The following is a 19,284-nucleotide window of genomic DNA, read 5'->3' on the forward strand; positions in this document are numbered from 1 at the left end:
CAGCCCCAGCCCCAGCCCCAGCCCCTTGCTTCTCGTCCTGGAGCCCCCCTCCTCTCCCCCAGCTTCAGAAGAACCAGAAGTTCTCCCTTCTCTGCCTAGCAGCCTTTTATGGCCCTGAAAGCTCTTAGCAGCTCCCCTCTGGCAGACTCCCTTCCAATCTTCCCTCAGAGGCTCATGCTTTCTACGCCCGCCCGGCACAGTCAGTTTCTCTTGCATTTTTCTGCATTCCCTGTCTCCCATTTGTATGAGCCCGCCTCCCTTCCCGCCCACAGGGCACAATGCTCCAGCTAGGCCGAATCCTCACCCTGTAGAGCGGAAGAATTACTTTTCGGCTACGTCTACACGGGCATGATTTTCCGGAAATGCTTAAAACGGAACAGTTTTCCGTTATAATTATTTCCGGGAAAAGCGCGTCTACATTGGCAGGATGCTTTTCCGGAAAAGCGTCCGTGCCAATGTAGACGCGCTTTTCCGCCAAAAAGCCCCGATGGTCATTTTCGCGATCGGGGCTTTTTTGCGGAAAAGAAATCTGTGCTGTCAACACTGGCCCTTTTCCGGAACAGTTTTCCGGAAAAGGACTTTTGCCCGAACGGGAGCAGCATAGTTTTTCCGGAAAAGCACTGACGATTTTACAGTAGATCGTCAGCGCTTTTCCGGAAATTCAAGGGGCCAGTGTAGACAGCTGGCAAGTTATTCCGGAAAAGCGGCTGATTTTCCGGAATAAGTGGCCAGTGTAGACGCAGCCTTCCTGTCTTGCGCACGACGCTGCTGCCGCCGCTAGCCCGCCCCAGAACGACGTTCGCTGCTCCGGCAACCGTCTTACTCTCCCGACTCCCGTTTACCTCGCGGTCCTCTGTGACAGCCAGCCTCTCCCTGGCCCTCTCCCCTGCTGCGCCGATTCTTGTCCGCGGTGTTCCTTCCTAGACAGCCGTTTCCCATTTTCTCTCTCTCTCTCCCCCCCCCTCCCTCTCTGCCACCGTGCACGCCGGCGCAAGCAACGGATCGATCGTTCGTAAGCGGAGTACTTTGCATTCGGCCTCATTGAACTTCATCCTAGTCTCTCCAAACCATTTCTCCGCTTTGTCCAGATCATTTCGAATTGCGAGGATCCCGTCCTCCACGGCACCTGCAACCCCCTCCCAGCTCGGGGTCCTCCGCAGTCTTGATAAGCGTACTCTCTACGCCGCCCATCCGAATGGCCGAGGAAGGGAACCGGGCCCGCAAGGCATCCCTGCCGGACCCCCGCTCGTTACGCCCTTCCGGCGAGGCTGGGCACTACGGCGATAACTATTCCCCGGGAACGGTATCCCTGACCCTTTAGCAGCCCCCTGACGGTAGGTCCGTCCGGCTTGCGTTTGGCTAGCGAGCGCGTTCGTGCGCAAGTCACGCGAGACGGTACCCACAGCTTTCCCGAAGACAGCCCGGCTTGCGTTTGGCTAGCGAGCGCGTTCGTGCGCAAGTCACGCGAGACGGTACCCACAGCTTTCCCGAAGACAGCCCGGCTTGCGTTTGGCTAGCGAGCGCGTTCGTGCGCAAGTCACGCGAGACGGTACCCACAGCTTTCCTGAAGACAGCAGATATACCCTTTCGATAGGTTGTCCCTTCCCCCTCTTCGGGAATCTCTTCCGCCTGCCGCGAGTTTTCTGAAATAATCCTCCATGTCTCAGGTGTCACCCCAGTCAGCTCCTTGAGTACGGAGGGGGGTGGGGGGGAAGGGGGGGAAGAGGCATTTCATCGCACTGCCTCGGTATCTCGGCCTTCGCAACATCCTCCGGCCTAGGCCCCAACTCCGTGGCTGCCGGGAAACAGATTGCAGGGTGTTTAAGCACCCTGCGACAACCAGCTCGCCCTGTCCCCTCCCGCCCCTCGGAGTGTTGCGAGTTCCCTTCGTAGCTCTTCGCTGCCCGCTTCGGACGAAAGTATCAGGCGGCCTTTTTGCACCGTCCGCAGCGTTTGCCGCCTCACCCTTTCCCCAGAACACTGACGAACACGTTCCACGGTGCAGACGAAATAAGCTCTTTCGAAAGAAGCAGCGCCGTTGGCGCGGCTCAAACGGCGTAGCTTATTTCGAGCCGCGGCTGCGGCGTAGACGCGCCCAACCGGACCGGGAAGGTCGGCCTACGGTCCGCGAAATGCAGTCCTGCCACGTAAGCCGATCCCACGGCTACGCGTTTTGCGTTTCTCTTTCCCGTGCCATCAAGTCCGTTCGACGCTGAACGCCTCTGAAGGAACGGGCCTTCCGTTCTACCTGCGGGCCGAGAGTCACATCTGGATGCGGATGCGGATGCGGATGGGGGAGGGCGGGGGCCGCACCTCCCTGACACCTGGCGACCTGAATGGTGTTTCTCTGTTGCTTCCCAAAGCTCCGCTAATTGCACCTCGGCCTGGGAGCCTCTTCCTGCTCTTCAGCGTGGTTCTCCGCCCAAGGCCCCCGCCAGGCAGCGGCGGATATAGGGCAGGGCGAGCGGGGCGGCTGCTTCAATAGGCCCCGCGCCAGCGCCAGGGGCGGACTGGCCCGGCGGGATACCGGGAATTTCCCGGTGGGCCGTCCGCCGAAGGACCGGCGGGCGGCTGCTGGAGGAGGAGAAGGAGATTGGGGGGGGAGGGAGGACTGTGACGGGGTGCCGCAGCCCCGCCCTTGAAATTCCCCGGCGCCGGCCAGCACGGCCCACGTGGGGCCGAGGGAGCGCATGCGCGGCGTGACCTCACGGCCCGGGACTTTAAAACCGCGCGGCCCAGCGTTGCACCTCTCTGATTTCTTACAGTAGGAAGTCAGTGCTTTTGCGGAAATTCAAGCGGCCAGTGTAGACGGCAGCTGGCAAGTTTTTCCGGAAAAGCGGCTGTTTTTCCGGAAAACGTGGCCAGTCTACACACAGCCCGTGAGGAGTGGGCACAGGGGTGGGATGACCCCTTTTTTCTATGTTTTCTCCAAAGGCCCCCCCGCAGAACTCTCATCCGCCCCTGCTGCCAGGGAGGGAAGCCTCAGCAGCCCCATTTTGCCAAAGGGAGAAGGGAGGCCCGGAAGAGGTGGGGTGACGTGCCCGGGGTTAGCCAGGAGGGCTGGAGGTGTGGGGCGTGTGCGCGTGTGCGGGAGGGGGAGCGGAAAGGGCGGATGCTTCTCCTAGTGGGAGGGGGGAAGATTCCTGTGCCTCCCCGGAGGGCTCCTGCCTTCTCCCCCCCCCCCCACCCCACCCCACCCCCGCTTCCTTCTTGCCCCCCCGTGTGCTCCGGATGCGCCCGGCTCCGGAGGGCGACGGGCCCGGCTGGGCCGGCGTGTCGGGGGATGGGGGGGAGAGCGGAAGCCGCACGGAGCCGGTGCCTCCCGAGTGGCGGCCCCCGCCCGAGCCAGCCCCTGCCGGGTGTGCGGGCCGCAGCCGGGGAGAGCGCCGGCGGGGTCGGGAGTCGGGAGTCGGGGTGCAGCAGCGCCGCCGGGCTCCTCGCCGCCGAAGCGGGGCTCAGGCCGGAGAGGGGAGAGAGCGCGAGAGAGCGGGCGGGGGCGTGTCCCGGGCGGAGGGGCGGAGCGGCGTGAGCACGTATGCAGATGCGGGCGCGAGCGGAGGCTTGTGGGAGCGGGAGCGGGCTGGCGAGCGGGGCCCGCCTTGGGCGAGCGGGGCTCGGTTGTGGGTGTCGGGGGCGGCTTGGGGGCGGGTGCGGGCGGTAGGGGAGCGTTTGGGGCGCGGCGGTGCGGGTGCGCGAGGCGGCGTCCCCCGTGATGTGAGAGGGTTTGGGCGGTGGGGGGCAGGCGGTGGTTGTGCGGGTGGAACTCATACTTACCTGGCAGGGGAGATACCATGATCACGAAGGTGGTTTTCCCAGGGTGAGGCTCATCCATTGCACTGCGGGTGTGCTGACCCCTGCGATTTCCCCAAATGCGGGAAACTCGACTGCATAATTTGTGGTAGTGGGGGACTGCGTTCGCGCTTTCCCCTGGCGCTCTCTGTGAAGAATAGACCGAGTGACGGGCGAACGGAGAGGGAAGGTTGGTGCTTGTGTCCTCGCTCTGCGGCGAACTTCGCTCGCTTTCCGCCTTTCTTTTTTCTCCGCTCTCGGAGCCTGCTCCGCGCTCCGGCGTGGCCAGGCCCGGGGTGGGCTCTTTTCTCTGCTTCTTCCGTCATCTCCCGGGAAGCGCGTCGCTTTCCTAGGCCATTGGTGCCCCTCTTCAGCCACCCTGCTCGCTCGCTCGCTCGCTCGCCTTACAGGAAGTTTCCCCTAACGGCCGGCCGGCCCTCGCTGCACCTGCACCTGCACCTGCACCTACAGCTGCAGCCCCAGCCCCAGCCCCAGCCCCAGCCCCAGCCCCTTGCTTCTCGTCCTGGAGCCCCCCTCCTCTCCCCCAGCTTCAGAAGAACCAGAAGTTCTCCCTTCTCTGCCTAGCAGCCTTTTATGGCCCTGAAAGCTCTTAGCAGCTCCCCTCTGGCAGACTCCCTTCCAATCTTCCCTCAGAGGCTCATGCTTTCTACGCCCGCCCGGCACAGTCAGTTTCTCTTGCATTTTTCTGCATTCCCTGTCTCCCATTTGTATGAGCCCGCCTCCCTTCCCGCCCACAGGGCACAATGCTCCAGCTAGGCCGAATCCTCACCCTGTAGAGCGGAAGAATTACTTTTCGGCTACGTCTACACGGGCATGATTTTCCGGAAATGCTTAAAACGGAACAGTTTTCCGTTATAATTATTTCCGGGAAAAGCGCGTCTACATTGGCAGGATGCTTTTCCGGAAAAGCGTCCGTGCCAATGTAGACGCGCTTTTCCGCCAAAAAGCCCCGATGGTCATTTTCGCGATCGGGGCTTTTTTGCGGAAAAGAAATCTGTGCTGTCAACACTGGCCCTTTTCCGGAACAGTTTTCCGGAAAAGGACTTTTGCCCGAACGGGAGCAGCATAGTTTTTCCGGAAAAGCACTGACGATTTTACAGTAGATCGTCAGCGCTTTTCCGGAAATTCAAGGGGCCAGTGTAGACAGCTGGCAAGTTATTCCGGAAAAGCGGCTGATTTTCCGGAATAAGTGGCCAGTGTAGACGCAGCCTTCCTGTCTTGCGCACGACGCTGCTGCCGCCGCTAGCCCGCCCCAGAACGACGTTCGCTGCTCCGGCAACCGTCTTACTCTCCCGACTCCCGTTTACCTCGCGGTCCTCTGTGACAGCCAGCCTCTCCCTGGCCCTCTCCCCTGCTGCGCCGATTCTTGTCCGCGGTGTTCCTTCCTAGACAGCCGTTTCCCATTTTCTCTCTCTCTCTCCCCCCCCCTCCCTCTCTGCCACCGTGCACGCCGGCGCAAGCAACGGATCGATCGTTCGTAAGCGGAGTACTTTGCATTCGGCCTCATTGAACTTCATCCTAGTCTCTCCAAACCATTTCTCCGCTTTGTCCAGATCATTTCGAATTGCGAGGATCCCGTCCTCCACGGCACCTGCAACCCCCTCCCAGCTCGGGGTCCTCCGCAGTCTTGATAAGCGTACTCTCTACGCCGCCCATCCGAATGGCCGAGGAAGGGAACCGGGCCCGCAAGGCATCCCTGCCGGACCCCCGCTCGTTACGCCCTTCCGGCGAGGCTGGGCACTACGGCGATAACTATTCCCCGGGAACGGTATCCCTGACCCTTTAGCAGCCCCCTGACGGTAGGTCCGTCCGGCTTGCGTTTGGCTAGCGAGCGCGTTCGTGCGCAAGTCACGCGAGACGGTACCCACAGCTTTCCCGAAGACAGCCCGGCTTGCGTTTGGCTAGCGAGCGCGTTCGTGCGCAAGTCACGCGAGACGGTACCCACAGCTTTCCCGAAGACAGCCCGGCTTGCGTTTGGCTAGCGAGCGCGTTCGTGCGCAAGTCACGCGAGACGGTACCCACAGCTTTCCTGAAGACAGCAGATATACCCTTTCGATAGGTTGTCCCTTCCCCCTCTTCGGGAATCTCTTCCGCCTGCCGCGAGTTTTCTGAAATAATCCTCCATGTCTCAGGTGTCACCCCAGTCAGCTCCTTGAGTACGGAGGGGGGTGGGGGGGAAGGGGGGGAAGAGGCATTTCATCGCACTGCCTCGGTATCTCGGCCTTCGCAACATCCTCCGGCCTAGGCCCCAACTCCGTGGCTGCCGGGAAACAGATTGCAGGGTGTTTAAGCACCCTGCGACAACCAGCTCGCCCTGTCCCCTCCCGCCCCTCGGAGTGTTGCGAGTTCCCTTCGTAGCTCTTCGCTGCCCGCTTCGGACGAAAGTATCAGGCGGCCTTTTTGCACCGTCCGCAGCGTTTGCCGCCTCACCCTTTCCCCAGAACACTGACGAACACGTTCCACGGTGCAGACGAAATAAGCTCTTTCGAAAGAAGCAGCGCCGTTGGCGCGGCTCAAACGGCGTAGCTTATTTCGAGCCGCGGCTGCGGCGTAGACGCGCCCAACCGGACCGGGAAGGTCGGCCTACGGTCCGCGAAATGCAGTCCTGCCACGTAAGCCGATCCCACGGCTACGCGTTTTGCGTTTCTCTTTCCCGTGCCATCAAGTCCGTTCGACGCTGAACGCCTCTGAAGGAACGGGCCTTCCGTTCTACCTGCGGGCCGAGAGTCACATCTGGATGCGGATGCGGATGCGGATGGGGGAGGGCGGGGGCCGCACCTCCCTGACACCTGGCGACCTGAATGGTGTTTCTCTGTTGCTTCCCAAAGCTCCGCTAATTGCACCTCGGCCTGGGAGCCTCTTCCTGCTCTTCAGCGTGGTTCTCCGCCCAAGGCCCCCGCCAGGCAGCGGCGGATATAGGGCAGGGCGAGCGGGGCGGCTGCTTCAATAGGCCCCGCGCCAGCGCCAGGGGCGGACTGGCCCGGCGGGATACCGGGAATTTCCCGGTGGGCCGTCCGCCGAAGGACCGGCGGGCGGCTGCTGGAGGAGGAGAAGGAGATTGGGGGGGGAGGGAGGACTGTGACGGGGCGCCGCAGCCCCGCCCTTGAAATTCCCCGGCGCCGGCCAGCACGGCCCACGTGGGGCCGAGGGAGCGCATGCGCGGCGTGACCTCACGGCCCGGGACTTTAAAACCGCGCGGCCCAGCGTTGCACCTCTCTGATTTCTTACAGTAGGAAGTCAGTGCTTTTGCGGAAATTCAAGCGGCCAGTGTAGACGGCAGCTGGCAAGTTTTTCCGGAAAAGCGGCTGTTTTTCCGGAAAACGTGGCCAGTCTACACACAGCCCGTGAGGAGTGGGCACAGGGGTGGGATGACCCCTTTTTTCTATGTTTTCTCCAAAGGCCCCCCCGCAGAACTCTCATCCGCCCCTGCTGCCAGGGAGGGAAGCCTCAGCAGCCCCATTTTGCCAAAGGGAGAAGGGAGGCCCGGAAGAGGTGGGGTGACGTGCCCGGGGTTAGCCAGGAGGGCTGGAGGTGTGGGGCGTGTGCGCGTGTGCGGGAGGGGGAGCGGAAAGGGCGGATGCTTCTCCTAGTGGGAGGGGGGAAGATTCCTGTGCCTCCCCGGAGGGCTCCTGCCTTCTCCCCCCCCCCCCCACCCCACCCCACCCCCGCTTCCTTCTTGCCCCCCCGTGTGCTCCGGATGCGCCCGGCTCCGGAGGGCGACGGGCCCGGCTGGGCCGGCGTGTCGGGGGATGGGGGGGAGAGCGGAAGCCGCACGGAGCCGGTGCCTCCCGAGTGGCGGCCCCCGCCCGAGCCAGCCCCTGCCGGGTGTGCGGGCCGCAGCCGGGGAGAGCGCCGGCGGGGTCGGGAGTCGGGAGTCGGGGTGCAGCAGCGCCGCCGGGCTCCTCGCCGCCGAAGCGGGGCTCAGGCCGGAGAGGGGAGAGAGCGCGAGAGAGCGGGCGGGGGCGTGTCCCGGGCGGAGGGGCGGAGCGGCGTGAGCACGTATGCAGATGCGGGCGCGAGCGGAGGCTTGTGGGAGCGGGAGCGGGCTGGCGAGCGGGGCCCGCCTTGGGCGAGCGGGGCTCGGTTGTGGGTGTCGGGGGCGGCTTGGGGGCGGGTGCGGGCGGTAGGGGAGCGTTTGGGGCGCGGCGGTGCGGGTGCGCGAGGCGGCGTCCCCCGTGATGTGAGAGGGTTTGGGCGGTGGGGGGCAGGCGGTGGTTGTGCGGGTGGAACTCATACTTACCTGGCAGGGGAGATACCATGATCACGAAGGTGGTTTTCCCAGGGTGAGGCTCATCCATTGCACTGCGGGTGTGCTGACCCCTGCGATTTCCCCAAATGCGGGAAACTCGACTGCATAATTTGTGGTAGTGGGGGACTGCGTTCGCGCTTTCCCCTGGCGCTCTCTGTGAAGAATAGACCGAGTGACGGGCGAACGGAGAGGGAAGGTTGGTGCTTGTGTCCTCGCTCTGCGGCGAACTTCGCTCGCTTTCCGCCTTTCTTTTTCTCCGCTCTCGGAGCCTGCTCCGCGCTCCGGCGTGGCCAGGCCCGGGGTGGGCTCTTTTCTCTGCTTCTTCCGTCATCTCCCGGGAAGCGCGTCGCTTTCCTAGGCCATTGGTGCCCCTCTTCAGCCACCCTGCTCGCTCGCTCGCTCGCCTTACAGGAAGTTTCCCCTAACGGCCGGCCGGCCCTCGCTGCACCTGCACCTGCACCTGCACCTACAGCTGCAGCCCCAGCCCCAGCCCCAGCCCCAGCCCCTTGCTTCTCGTCCTGGAGCCCCCCTCCTCTCCCCCAGCTTCAGAAGAACCAGAAGTTCTCCCTTCTCTGCCTAGCAGCCTTTTATGGCCCTGAAAGCTCTTAGCAGCTCCCCTCTGGCAGACTCCCTTCCAATCTTCCCTCAGAGGCTCATGCTTTCTACGCCCGCCCGGCACAGTCAGTTTCTCTTGCATTTTTCTGCATTCCCTGTCTCCCATTTGTATGAGCCCGCCTCCCTTCCCGCCCACAGGGCACAATGCTCCAGCTAGGCCGAATCCTCACCCTGTAGAGCGGAAGAAGAATTACTTTTCGGCTACGTCTACACGGGCATGATTTTCCGGAAATGCTTAAAACGGAACAGTTTTCCGTTATAATTATTTCCGGGAAAAGCGCGTCTACATTGGCAGGATGCTTTTCCGGAAAAGCGTCCGTGCCAATGTAGACGCGCTTTTCCGCCAAAAAGCCCCGATGGTCATTTTCGCGATCGGGGCTTTTTTGCGGAAAAGAAATCTGTGCTGTCAACACTGGCCCTTTTCCGGAACAGTTTTCCGGAAAAGGACTTTTGCCCGAACGGGAGCAGCATAGTTTTTCCGGAAAAGCACTGACGATTTTACAGTAGATCGTCAGCGCTTTTCCGGAAATTCAAGGGGCCAGTGTAGACAGCTGGCAAGTTATTCCGGAAAAGCGGCTGATTTTCCGGAATAAGTGGCCAGTGTAGACGCAGCCTTCCTGTCTTGCGCACGACGCTGCTGCCGCCGCTAGCCCGCCCCAGAACGACGTTCGCTGCTCCGGCAACCGTCTTACTCTCCCGACTCCCGTTTACCTCGCGGTCCTCTGTGACAGCCAGCCTCTCCCTGGCCCTCTCCCCTGCTGCGCCGATTCTTGTCCGCGGTGTTCCTTCCTAGACAGCCGTTTCCCATTTTCTCTCTCTCTCTCCCCCCCCCTCCCTCTCTGCCACCGTGCACGCCGGCGCAAGCAACGGATCGATCGTTCGTAAGCGGAGTACTTTGCATTCGGCCTCATTGAACTTCATCCTAGTCTCTCCAAACCATTTCTCCGCTTTGTCCAGATCATTTCGAATTGCGAGGATCCCGTCCTCCACGGCACCTGCAACCCCCTCCCAGCTCGGGGTCCTCCGCAGTCTTGATAAGCGTACTCTCTACGCCGCCCATCCGAATGGCCGAGGAAGGGAACCGGGCCCGCAAGGCATCCCTGCCGGACCCCCGCTCGTTACGCCCTTCCGGCGAGGCTGGGCACTACGGCGATAACTATTCCCCGGGAACGGTATCCCTGACCCTTTAGCAGCCCCCTGACGGTAGGTCCGTCCGGCTTGCGTTTGGCTAGCGAGCGCGTTCGTGCGCAAGTCACGCGAGACGGTACCCACAGCTTTCCCGAAGACAGCCCGGCTTGCGTTTGGCTAGCGAGCGCGTTCGTGCGCAAGTCACGCGAGACGGTACCCACAGCTTTCCTGAAGACAGCAGATATACCCTTTCGATAGGTTGTCCCTTCCCCCTCTTCGGGAATCTCTTCCGCCTGCCGCGAGTTTTCTGAAATAATCCTCCATGTCTCAGGTGTCACCCCAGTCAGCTCCTTGAGTACGGAGGGGGGTGGGGGGGAAGGGGGGGAAGAGGCATTTCATCGCACTGCCTCGGTATCTCGGCCTTCGCAACATCCTCCGGCCTAGGCCCCAACTCCGTGGCTGCCGGGAAACAGATTGCAGGGTGTTTAAGCACCCTGCGACAACCAGCTCGCCCTGTCCCCTCCCGCCCCTCGGAGTGTTGCGAGTTCCCTTCGTAGCTCTTCGCTGCCCGCTTCGGACGAAAGTATCAGGCGGCCTTTTTGCACCGTCCGCAGCGTTTGCCGCCTCACCCTTTCCCCAGAACACTGACGAACACGTTCCACGGTGCAGACGAAATAAGCTCTTTCGAAAGAAGCAGCGCCGTTGGCGCGGCTCAAACGGCGTAGCTTATTTCGAGCCGCGGCTGCGGCGTAGACGCGCCCAACCGGACCGGGAAGGTCGGCCTACGGTCCGCGAAATGCAGTCCTGCCACGTAAGCCGATCCCACGGCTACGCGTTTTGCGTTTCTCTTTCCCGTGCCATCAAGTCCGTTCGACGCTGAACGCCTCTGAAGGAACGGGCCTTCCGTTCTACCTGCGGGCCGAGAGTCACATCTGGATGCGGATGCGGATGCGGATGGGGGAGGGCGGGGGCCGCACCTCCCTGACACCTGGCGACCTGAATGGTGTTTCTCTGTTGCTTCCCAAAGCTCCGCTAATTGCACCTCGGCCTGGGAGCCTCTTCCTGCTCTTCAGCGTGGTTCTCCGCCCAAGGCCCCCGCCAGGCAGCGGCGGATATAGGGCAGGGCGAGCGGGGCGGCTGCTTCAATAGGCCCCGCGCCAGCGCCAGGGGCGGACTGGCCCGGCGGGATACCGGGAATTTCCCGGTGGGCCGTCCGCCGAAGGACCGGCGGGCGGCTGCTGGAGGAGGAGAAGGAGATTGGGGGGGGAGGGAGGACTGTGACGGGGCGCCGCAGCCCCGCCCTTGAAATTCCCCGGCGCCGGCCAGCACGGCCCACGTGGGGCCGAGGGAGCGCATGCGCGGCGTGACCTCACGGCCCGGGACTTTAAAACCGCGCGGCCCAGCGTTGCACCTCTCTGATTTCTTACAGTAGGAAGTCAGTGCTTTTGCGGAAATTCAAGCGGCCAGTGTAGACGGCAGCTGGCAAGTTTTTCCGGAAAAGCGGCTGTTTTTCCGGAAAACGTGGCCAGTCTACACACAGCCCGTGAGGAGTGGGCACAGGGGTGGGATGACCCCTTTTTTCTATGTTTTCTCCAAAGGCCCCCCCGCAGAACTCTCATCCGCCCCTGCTGCCAGGGAGGGAAGCCTCAGCAGCCCCATTTTGCCAAAGGGAGAAGGGAGGCCCGGAAGAGGTGGGGTGACGTGCCCGGGGTTAGCCAGGAGGGCTGGAGGTGTGGGGCGTGTGCGCGTGTGCGGGAGGGGGAGCGGAAAGGGCGGATGCTTCTCCTAGTGGGAGGGGGGAAGATTCCTGTGCCTCCCCGGAGGGCTCCTGCCTTCTCCCCCCCCCCCCCACCCCACCCCACCCCCGCTTCCTTCTTGCCCCCCCGTGTGCTCCGGATGCGCCCGGCTCCGGAGGGCGACGGGCCCGGCTGGGCCGGCGTGTCGGGGGATGGGGGGGAGAGCGGAAGCCGCACGGAGCCGGTGCCTCCCGAGTGGCGGCCCCCGCCCGAGCCAGCCCCTGCCGGGTGTGCGGGCCGCAGCCGGGGAGAGCGCCGGCGGGGTCGGGAGTCGGGAGTCGGGGTGCAGCAGCGCCGCCGGGCTCCTCGCCGCCGAAGCGGGGCTCAGGCCGGAGAGGGGAGAGAGCGCGAGAGAGCGGGCGGGGGCGTGTCCCGGGCGGAGGGGCGGAGCGGCGTGAGCACGTATGCAGATGCGGGCGCGAGCGGAGGCTTGTGGGAGCGGGAGCGGGCTGGCGAGCGGGGCCCGCCTTGGGCGAGCGGGGCTCGGTTGTGGGTGTCGGGGGCGGCTTGGGGGCGGGTGCGGGCGGTAGGGGAGCGTTTGGGGCGCGGCGGTGCGGGTGCGCGAGGCGGCGTCCCCCGTGATGTGAGAGGGTTTGGGCGGTGGGGGGCAGGCGGTGGTTGTGCGGGTGGAACTCATACTTACCTGGCAGGGGAGATACCATGATCACGAAGGTGGTTTTCCCAGGGTGAGGCTCATCCATTGCACTGCGGGTGTGCTGACCCCTGCGATTTCCCCAAATGCGGGAAACTCGACTGCATAATTTGTGGTAGTGGGGGACTGCGTTCGCGCTTTCCCCTGGCGCTCTCTGTGAAGAATAGACCGAGTGACGGGCGAACGGAGAGGGAAGGTTGGTGCTTGTGTCCTCGCTCTGCGGCGAACTTCGCTCGCTTTCCGCCTTTCTTTTTCTCCGCTCTCGGAGCCTGCTCCGCGCTCCGGCGTGGCCAGGCCCGGGGTGGGCTCTTTTCTCTGCTTCTTCCGTCATCTCCCGGGAAGCGCGTCGCTTTCCTAGGCCATTGGTGCCCCTCTTCAGCCACCCTGCTCGCTCGCTCGCTCGCTCGCTCGCCTTACAGGAAGTTTCCCCTAACGGCCGGCCGGCCCTCGCTGCACCTGCACCTGCACCTGCACCTACAGCTGCAGCCCCAGCCCCAGCCCCAGCCCCAGCCCCTTGCTTCTCGTCCTGGAGCCCCCCTCCTCTCCCCCAGCTTCAGAAGAACCAGAAGTTCTCCCTTCTCTGCCTAGCAGCCTTTTATGGCCCTGAAAGCTCTTAGCAGCTCCCCTCTGGCAGACTCCCTTCCAATCTTCCCTCAGAGGCTCATGCTTTCTACGCCCGCCCGGCACAGTCAGTTTCTCTTGCATTTTTCTGCATTCCCTGTCTCCCATTTGTATGAGCCCGCCTCCCTTCCCGCCCACAGGGCACAATGCTCCAGCTAGGCCGAATCCTCACCCTGTAGAGCGGAAGAAGAATTACTTTTCGGCTACGTCTACACGGGCATGATTTTCCGGAAATGCTTAAAACGGAACAGTTTTCCGTTATAATTATTTCCGGGAAAAGCGCGTCTACATTGGCAGGATGCTTTTCCGGAAAAGCGTCCGTGCCAATGTAGACGCGCTTTTCCGCCAAAAAGCCCCGATGGTCATTTTCGCGATCGGGGCTTTTTTGCGGAAAAGAAATCTGTGCTGTCAACACTGGCCCTTTTCCGGAACAGTTTTCCGGAAAAGGACTTTTGCCCGAACGGGAGCAGCATAGTTTTTCCGGAAAAGCACTGACGATTTTACAGTAGATCGTCAGCGCTTTTCCGGAAATTCAAGGGGCCAGTGTAGACAGCTGGCAAGTTATTCCGGAAAAGCGGCTGATTTTCCGGAATAAGTGGCCAGTGTAGACGCAGCCTTCCTGTCTTGCGCACGACGCTGCTGCCGCCGCTAGCCCGCCCCAGAACGACGTTCGCTGCTCCGGCAACCGTCTTACTCTCCCGACTCCCGTTTACCTCGCGGTCCTCTGTGACAGCCAGCCTCTCCCTGGCCCTCTCCCCTGCTGCGCCGATTCTTGTCCGCGGTGTTCCTTCCTAGACAGCCGTTTCCCATTTTCTCTCTCTCTCCCCCCCCCCCTCCCTCTCTGCCACCGTGCACGCCGGCGCAAGCAACGGATCGATCGTTCGTAAGCGGAGTACTTTGCATTCGGCCTCATTGAACTTCATCCTAGTCTCTCCAAACCATTTCTCCGCTTTGTCCAGATCATTTCGAATTGCGAGGATCCCGTCCTCCACGGCACCTGCAACCCCCTCCCAGCTCGGGGTCCTCCGCAGTCTTGATAAGCGTACTCTCTACGCCGCCCATCCGAATGGCCGAGGAAGGGAACCGGGCCCGCAAGGCATCCCTGCCGGACCCCCACTCGTTACGCCCTTCCGGCGAGGCTGGGCACTACGGCGATAACTATTCCCCGGGAACGGTATCCCTGACCCTTTAGCAGCCCCCTGACGGTAGGTCCGTCCGGCTTGCGTTTGGCTAGCGAGCGCGTTCGTGCGCAAGTCACGCGAGACGGTACCCACAGCTTTCCCGAAGACAGCCCGGCTTGCGTTTGGCTAGCGAGCGCGTTCGTGCGCAAGTCACGCGAGACGGTACCCACAGCTTTCCTGAAGACAGCAGATATACCCTTTCGATAGGTTGTCCCTTCCCCCTCTTCGGGAATCTCTTCCGCCTGCCGCGAGTTTTCTGAAATAATCCTCCATGTCTCAGGTGTCACCCCAGTCAGCTCCTTGAGTACGGAGGGGGGTGGGGGGGAAGGGGGGGAAGAGGCATTTCATCGCACTGCCTCGGTATCTCGGCCTTCGCAACATCCTCCGGCCTAGGCCCCAACTCCGTGGCTGCCGGGAAACAGATTGCAGGGTGTTTAAGCACCCTGCGACAACCAGCTCGCCCTGTCCCCTCCCGCCCCTCGGAGTGTTGCGAGTTCCCTTCGTAGCTCTTCGCTGCCCGCTTCGGACTAAAGTATCAGGCGGCCTTTTTGCACCGTCCGCAGCGTTTGCCGCCTCACCCTTTCCCCAGAACACTGACGAACACGTTCCACGGTGCAGACGAAATAAGCTCTTTCGAAAGAAGCAGCGCCGTTGGCGCGGCTCAAACGGCGTAGCTTATTTCGAGCCGCGGCTGCGGCGTAGACGCGCCCAACCGGACCGGGAAGGTCGGCCTACGGTCCGCGAAATGCAGTCCTGCCACGTAAGCCGATCCCACGGCTACGCGTTTTGCGTTTCTCTTTCCCGTGCCATCAAGTCCGTTCGACGCTGAACGCCTCTGAAGGAACGGGCCTTCCGTTCTACCTGCGGGCCGAGAGTCACATCTGGATGCGGATGCGGATGCGGATGGGGGAGGGCGGGGGCCGCACCTCCCTGACACCTGGCGACCTGAATGGTGTTTCTCTGTTGCTTCCCAAAGCTCCGCTAATTGCACCTCGGCCTGGGAGCCTCTTCCTGCTCTTCAGCGTGGTTCTCCGCCCAAGGCCCCCGCCAGGCAGCGGCGGATATAGGGCAGGGCGAGCGGGGCGGCTGCTTCAATAGGCCCCGCGCCAGCGCCAGGGGCGGACTGGCCCGGCGGGATACCGGGAATTTCCCGGTGGGCCGTCCGCCGAAGGACCGGCGGGCGGCTGCTGGAGGAGGAGAAGGAGATTGGGGGGGGAGGGAGGACTGTGACGGGGCGCCGCAGCCCCGCCCTTGAAATTCCCCGGCGCCGGCCAGCACGGCCCACGTGGGGCCGAGGGAGCGCATGCGCGGCGTGACCTCACGGCCCGGGACTTTAAAACCGCGCGGCCCAGCGTTGCACCTCTCTGATTTCTTACAGTAGGAAGTCAGTGCTTTTGCGGAAATTCAAGCGGCCAGTGTAGACGGCAGCTGGCAAGTTTTTCCGGAAAAGCGGCTGTTTTTCCGGAAAACGTGGCCAGTCTACACACAGCCCGTGAGGAGTGGGCACAGGGGTGGGATGACCCCTTTTTTCTATGTTTTCTCCAAAGGCCCCCCCGCAGAACTCTCATCCGCCCCTGCTGCCAGGGAGGGAAGCCTCAGCAGCCCCATTTTGCCAAAGGGAGAAGGGAGGCCCGGAAGAGGTGGGGTGACGTGCCCGGGGTTAGCCAGGAGGGCTGGAGGTGTGGGGCGTGTGCGCGTGTGCGGGAGGGGGAGCGGAAAGGGCGGATGCTTCTCCTAGTGGGAGGGGGGAAGATTCCTGTGCCTCCCCGGAGGGCTCCTGCCTTCTCCCCCCCCCCCCCCCACCCCACCCCCGCTTCCTTCTTGCCCCCCCGTGTGCTCCGGATGCGCCCGGCTCCGGAGGGCGACGGGCCCGGCTGGGCCGGCGTGTCGGGGGATGGGGGGGAGAGCGGAAGCCGCACGGAGCCGGTGCCTCCCGAGTGGCGGCCCCCGCCCGAGCCAGCCCCTGCCGGGTGTGCGGGCCGCAGCCGGGGAGAGCGCCGGCGGGGTCGGGAGTCGGGAGTCGGGGTGCAGCAGCGCCGCCGGGCTCCTCGCCGCCGAAGCGGGGCTCAGGCCGGAGAGGGGAGAGAGCGCGAGAGAGCGGGCGGGGGCGTGTCCCGGGCGGAGGGGCGGAGCGGCGTGAGCACGTATGCAGATGCGGGCGCGAGCGGAGGCTTGTGGGAGCGGGAGCGGGCTGGCGAGCGGGGCCCGCCTTGGGCGAGCGGGGCTCGGTTGTGGGTGTCGGGGGCGGCTTGGGGGCGGGTGCGGGCGGTAGGGGAGCGTTTGGGGCGCGGCGGTGCGGGTGCGCGAGGCGGCGTCCCCCGTGATGTGAGAGGGTTTGGGCGGTGGGGGGCAGGCGGTGGTTGTGCGGGTGGAACTCATACTTACCTGGCAGGGGAGATACCATGATCACGAAGGTGGTTTTCCCAGGGTGAGGCTCATCCATTGCACTGCGGGTGTGCTGACCCCTGCGATTTCCCCAAATGCGGGAAACTCGACTGCATAATTTGTGGTAGTGGGGGACTGCGTTCGCGCTTTCCCCTGGCGCTCTCTGTGAAGAATAGACCGAGTGACGGGCGAACGGAGAGGGAAGGTTGGTGCTTGTGTCCTCGCTCTGCGGCGAACTTCGCTCGCTTTCCGCCTTTCTTTTTTCTCCGCTCTCGGAGCCTGCTCCGCGCTCCGGCGTGGCCAGGCCCGGGGTGGGCTCTTTTCTCTGCTTCTTCCGTCATCTCCCGGGAAGCGCGTCGCTTTCCTAGGCCATTGGTGCCCCTCTTCAGCCACCCTGCTCGCTCGCTCGCTCGCTCGCCTTACAGGAAGTTTCCCCTAACGGCCGGCCGGCCCTCGCTGCACCTGCACCTGCACCTGCACCTACAGCTGCAGCCCCAGCCCCAGCCCCAGCCCCAGCCCCTTGCTTCTCGTCCTGGAGCCCCCCTCCTCTCCCCCAGCTTCAGAAGAACCAGAAGTTCTCCCTTCTCTGCCTAGCAGCCTTTTATGGCCCTGAAAGCTCTTAGCAGCTCCCCTCTGGCAGACTCCCTTCCAATCTTCCCTCAGAGGCTCATGCTTTCTACGCCCGCCCGGCACAGTCAGTTTCTCTTGCATTTTTCTGCATTCCCTGTCTCCCATTTGTATGAGCCCGCCTCCCTTCCCGCCCACAGGGCACAATGCTCCAGCTAGGCCGAATCCTCACCCTGTAGAGCGGAAGAAGAATTACTTTTCGGCTACGTCTACACGGGCATGATTTTCCGGAAATGCTTAAAACGGAACAGTTTTCCGTTATAATTATTTCCGGGAAAAGCGCGTCTACATTGGCAGGATGCTTTTCCGGAAAAGCGTCCGTGCCAATGTAGACGCGCTTTTCCGCCAAAAAGCCCCGATGGTCATTTTCGCGATCGGGGCTTTTTTGCGGAAAAGAAATCTGTGCTGTCAACACTGGCCCTTTTCCGGAACAGTTTTCCGGAAAAGGACTTTTGCCCGAACGGGAGCAGCATAGTTTTTCCGGAAAAGCACTGACGATTTTACAGTAGATCGTCAGCGCTTTTCCGGAAATTCAAGGGGCCAGTGTAGACAGCTGGCAAGTTATTCCGGAAAAGCGGCTGATTTTCCGGAATAAGTGGCCAGTGTAGACGCAGCCTTCCTGTCTTGCGCACGACGCTGCTGCCGCCGCTAGCCCGCCCCAGAACGACGTTCGCTGCTCCGGCAACCGTCTTACTCTCCCGACTCCCGTTTACCTCGCGGTCCTCTGTGACAGCCAGCCTCTCCCTGGCCCTCTCCCCTGCTGCGCCGATTCTTGTCCGCGGTGTTCCTTCCTAGACAGCCGTTTCCCATTTTCTCTCTCTCTCTCCCCCCCCCCCTCCCTCTCTGCCACCGTGCACGCCGGCGCAAGCAACGGATCGATCGTTCGTAAGCGGAGTACTTTGCATTCGGCCTCATTGAACTTCATCCTAGTCTCTCCAAACCATTTCTCCGCTTTGTCCAGATCATTTCGAATTGCGAGGATCCCGTCCTCCACGGCACCTGCAACCCCCTCCCAGCTCGGGGTCCTCCGCAGTCTTGATAAGCGTACTCTCTACGCCGCCCATCCGAATGGCCGAGGAAGGGAACCGGGCCCGCAAGGCATCCCTGCCGGACCCCCGCTCGTTACGCCCTTCCGGCGAGGCTGGGCACTACGGCGATAACTATTCCCCGGGAACGGTATCCCTGACCCTTTAGCAGCCCCCTGACGGTAGGTCCGTCCGGCTTGCATTTGGCTAGCGAGCGCGTTCGTGCGCAAGTCACGCGAGACGGTACCCACAGCTTTCCCGAAGACAGCCCGGCTTGCGTTTGGCTAGCGAGCGCGTTCGTGCGCAAGTCACGCGAGACGGTACCCACAGCTTTCCCGAAGACAGCAGATATACCCTTTCGATAGGTTGTCCCTTCCCCCTCTTCGGGAATCTCTTCCGCCTGCCGCGAGTTTTCTGAAATAATCCTCCATGTCTCAGGTGTCACCCCAGTCAGCTCCTTGAGTACGGAGGGGGGTGGGGGGGAAGGGGGGGAAGAGGCATTTCATCGCACTGCCTCGGTATCTCGGCCTTCGCAACATCCTCCGGCCTAGGCCCCAACTCCGTGGCTGCCGGGAAACAGATTGCAGGGTGTTTAAGCACCCTGCGACAACCAGCTCGCCCTGTCCCCTCCCGCCCCTCGGAGTGTTGCGAGTTCCCTTCGTAGCTCTTCGCTGCCCGCTTCGGACGAAAGTATCAGGCGGCCTTTTTGCACCGTCCGCAGCGTTTGCCGCCTCACCCTTTCCCCAGAACACTGACGAACACGTTCCACGGTGCAGACGAAATAAGCTCTTTCGAAAGAAGCAGCGCCGTTGGCGCGGCTCAAACGGCGTAGCTTATTTCGAGCCGCGGCTGCGGCGTAGACGCGCCCAACCGGACCGGGAAGGTCGGCCTACGGTCCGCGAAATGCAGTCCTGCCACGTAAGCCGATCCCACGGCTACGCGTTTTGCGTTTCTCTTTCCCGTGCCATCAAGTCCGTTCGACGCTGAACGCCTCTGAAGGAACGGGCCTTCCGTTCTACCTGCGGGCCGAGAGTCACATCTGGATGCGGATGCGGATGGGGGAGGGCGGGGGCCGCACCTCCCTGACACCTGGCGACCTGAATGGTGTTTCTCTGTTGCTTCCCAAAGCTCCGCTAATTGCACCTCGGCCTGGGAGCCTCTTCCTGCTCTTCAGCGTGGTTCTCCGCCCAAGGCC

At 62.8% G+C, this 19,284-nt stretch overlaps 4 non-coding genes across 4 annotated transcripts; all 4 read left to right on the forward strand.

Annotated features, from left to right (window-relative positions):
* Positions 1-3,766: 3,766 nt before the first annotated feature.
* Positions 3,767-3,930, forward strand: LOC142830697 (U1 spliceosomal RNA). Its single transcript, XR_012906139.1, has one exon. It is a non-coding gene; the product is annotated as a U1 spliceosomal RNA (small nuclear RNA).
* Positions 3,931-8,042: 4,112 nt separating this feature from the next.
* On the forward strand, positions 8,043-8,206 carry LOC142830698 (U1 spliceosomal RNA). The gene has a single exon (XR_012906140.1). It is a non-coding gene; the product is annotated as a U1 spliceosomal RNA (small nuclear RNA).
* A 4,027-nt stretch (positions 8,207-12,233) lies between these two features.
* Positions 12,234-12,397, forward strand: LOC142830699 (U1 spliceosomal RNA). Its single transcript, XR_012906141.1, has one exon. It is a non-coding gene; the product is annotated as a U1 spliceosomal RNA (small nuclear RNA).
* A 4,032-nt stretch (positions 12,398-16,429) lies between these two features.
* LOC142830700 (U1 spliceosomal RNA) lies at positions 16,430-16,593 on the forward strand. The gene has a single exon (XR_012906142.1). It is a non-coding gene; the product is annotated as a U1 spliceosomal RNA (small nuclear RNA).
* The last annotated feature ends 2,691 nt before the right edge of the window (positions 16,594-19,284 follow it).

The sequence above is a fragment of the Pelodiscus sinensis genome, chromosome 9, assembly GCF_049634645.1.
Source record: "Pelodiscus sinensis isolate JC-2024 chromosome 9, ASM4963464v1, whole genome shotgun sequence".
Lineage (NCBI taxonomy): Eukaryota > Metazoa > Chordata > Testudines > Trionychidae > Pelodiscus > Pelodiscus sinensis.